The sequence below is a fragment of the Notothenia coriiceps genome, unplaced genomic scaffold (assembly GCF_000735185.1).
Source record: "Notothenia coriiceps isolate Sejong01 unplaced genomic scaffold, NC01 NC01_scaffold00037250, whole genome shotgun sequence".
Classification (NCBI taxonomy): domain Eukaryota; kingdom Metazoa; phylum Chordata; class Actinopteri; order Perciformes; family Nototheniidae; genus Notothenia; species Notothenia coriiceps.
The window spans coordinates 13,398,029-13,401,286 of record NW_011369951.1 but is presented as its reverse complement, the minus strand read 5'-3'; the positions used below and the strand labels follow the sequence as shown (position 1 = coordinate 13,401,286).

At 40.1% G+C, this 3,258-nt stretch overlaps 1 pseudogene; it reads left to right on the top strand.

The window, feature by feature from the left end:
• The window catches only part of LOC104967339 (heat-stable enterotoxin receptor-like), a 17,997-nt pseudogene extending 15,444 nt beyond the window's left edge, over window positions 1-2,553 (top strand).
• Window positions 2,554-3,258: the final 705 nt, after the last annotated feature.

Below are 3,258 nucleotides of genomic sequence, written 5' to 3'. Positions count from 1 at the left end.
CAAATACCTGTACTTTCTACTTCTTACATGTTGAACACAAATACCTGTACTTTCTACTTCTTACACTTTGAACACAAATACCTGTACTTTCTACCTCTTACATTTTCAACACAAATACTTCTACTTTTACCAGAGTATTTTTAAACACGAGTATCTGTACTTCTACTTGAGTAAAGGATGTGACGTACTATTGCCATCTCTGCCGGCTTTACATTCATCGGTACACACACACACACACAATGCAGTAATCATGACTCAGGTGTGTGTGGGTGACAATTACCCAAGATTAAATGCTGAGACGGCTTAAGAGTGTGTGAGTCATCGCTCCACAAAGCTCATTGACACGTATTCCTCTGAAAGAGTTATGAAAAGGACTTCATGTGTTGTTCAAATCAGGGGAATGGAGACGGCGTTAGATTGATATATTATTGATAATTACCCTCTCTTTTAGTCATGCACAGTAGCTCGTCTGTATGTCTTGTTAGACCACACAGCAGAAAGCATGATGGGATACAGGATTACTGCTCGCTATGGGAACTTATCCGTAAATCCAGAAGCTCACATTGTTTGCAGTCTGCTATACGGTTGTTATGAAATCAACTAGCTCCCTAAATGACCTATGAGCAGTTTCTTAATGGCTCTTAAATACAGGTCTTGACTTGGATCCAGATAAGGTCCTACACATTGACATCACACTACTGCCATCTACTACCAAAGATATAAAAGGCACAGAACACGTACATTTTAAGTTTCCAGTCAATATGGAAATGAAAGCCTTAAAAAGGGCAATACATATATATTACAAGAGTTAAAAGATAAAAAAAAAAATTATCATAAAATTCAGATTTGAGTTATTTCAATACATTTTCTCTGAATATGCTTTGAATTTCAACTGTTTTTTTTTTTAAAGACTGTTTAAAATAAGTAAACTAAATAATTGAGTACTTGTATATAATATGTGCTTTTGCAGAATATTATCTCAAATGTTTCTAAAATAAGTAGCAACTTATGAAGTCCTTTTACAGGAAACGTTTTATTGTTTATATCGAGTCTTACGAGGCTGAGGATTCGAAAAAAAAAATGTTTGCAATATATTTTGTACAAATTGGGGCTTTTGCACAAGTCCATATTTCTATTTGGATAACATGTGGATGAATTGTGCGGCTCTATAGAGCATTACCTCATCATGCAGCTTACTAAATGCCAATGTATGATCAGTATTTGTCTTTTACCCAGAAGCCACTCACAGGAATCTCCCATAAGGCATTGCAGCAGGGTGAGAGGTCCCACTGGGTGTTTCTCAATGTCAAGGAAGGCTGCTCCAGAGTCACTGTTTCAAGGATGCTACGTCATCGAGTCCCACCGAAGGACTGTTTCAATGTCCAGGATCCTTCAAATTCTACCGAGGACTGAATCCTTCATTGCGGGAAATTTCGAGGATGCACATGTGTATCCTCCGCGGTCTTAAAGTCCCCACAATGCTTTGCGCACGGACCAATTTCCCAAAATGTTTGGCGGAAATCGCGCTCCATTTAAGTTCCACCATTCTTCATGTTTTGAGGCAAGGAGGGATTCTTGCCTCGCTTCTGAAGGACCTGACTCGGAGGTACATGTCCTACCAAGGAAGCGTCCTCGACATTGAGAAACACCCCCTGTCTGCAGAGCACAGAGCTGGGCTGTCTGAACTCGACCTCCAAACTTTAAACTGCTTCTAAAACATTGTGTGCAACACTTCTTCACGTGTTAAAACACATGCAGCTATTTCATTTGGAAGTTATTGTTGCCCAAACATAAAAGCATAAGTGATTTCCAGAGAATCAGGAGCTTGTTTGGACAAAAATAATCCCCTCAGAGTTTATGGTGAGGCCATAAATCTTTTGATGGCAATTACATGTAATCAATAGCACGAAAGAAATATTGTTTAAAAAGGTATTCATTTAATGAGGCTTGAAAAAAATAAATCATTTGAAGTTTGGTTTACCAAGTGCCCTCCAGACAAGAGTCGAGCTTGTTCGTAGATGTTTAAACACAATTGTTTTAAATTGCAATGCTTCAGGGTGATGTGCAAATCCTGATGAATCATCTGTCATCTTAGCATTTAGTCTGATGTCTAACTGATTTATCAAAACAAATAGTTTGAATAGATATTATAAACAATTAAATTGAATTTTGGATCTGATTTAATTTGTCTCGGACTATTCAAAAGTTAATCTGATCACGAAACTGAATTTCTAGCGTTGAATGTTAATGCATTTTGGATATTTCCGGACAGTTCATCGACTTCTGGAGACTGTATAATCATGAGTTGCTTCCCTACTTGAGACTTAGGACTATTCACCGTAAAAGCATGCAAACACAAAGCATGTCCGCCTCGTAGTTTCTGTGTCACCCCGGCTGAGTCTGGTATGAAGTTGTCATCTTGTTCTCATTAGGGGGCTGGAGAGAGGGAGGAAGAAAGGGGAGGAGGAGGAGGAGGAGGGCCAGCCTGGAACAAATGAGGTCATCACTAACACTCGCTCAGGAGGATCTTTGGAGGAGGGGTCGCCCGGGTGAAAGAAAGAAAGACGCTCCTCTATGTGTGTTACAGTGAAACATGAGAGAGGACGTCACTGCATCAGCTTCATTAGACTATAGACTGCAGATTTACTTGGAGTGTCTTTGGGTTTTTCCTGGTCAAACTGGACAGGAAGTGTGCAGGAAGTGATGTAATGTGATATCTAATAGCAGTGTAAAGAAGAGGGGCCACCATAACAAAAAAAGCCCCCTATCCTACATTGATGGCTGGTACAAAACTGACAGCTTTGTACACACAGTATCAAATCCAAACTACTTTCCATGTGCCACATATTTGGAAAGAGTGTTTTTTTTTTACACCACTGGACATGGTTTGGCTGACCTCTCATCCAACCCAAGCGTGTTTCTGTTGGAGCAGTTCCACCCAGGCACGTGTCCAAACTAGTATCCTTCCTAAAAAACAGCACGATCTGTCAATTTACAGGAAACGGCTGGGTTCCCTTCCAGAGTTCACTTTGTGTCACCAGGTGAAAACTGACATTCATCAGTCTAAAGTGGCACCGAATAATGGCACCTGAAACCGCACCTATGTCTGCTTTGTTCTAATTCAGGGTATATGCAGGAATCCTGAAGTCACATGTAAAACCTTTTAAGACCTTGTTTAAGACCCTTTCCATACATTTTAAGACCTCATCGCCACTTGGAGTTTTAACCGGTTACCTTGGCGACACACTTTACCTCACA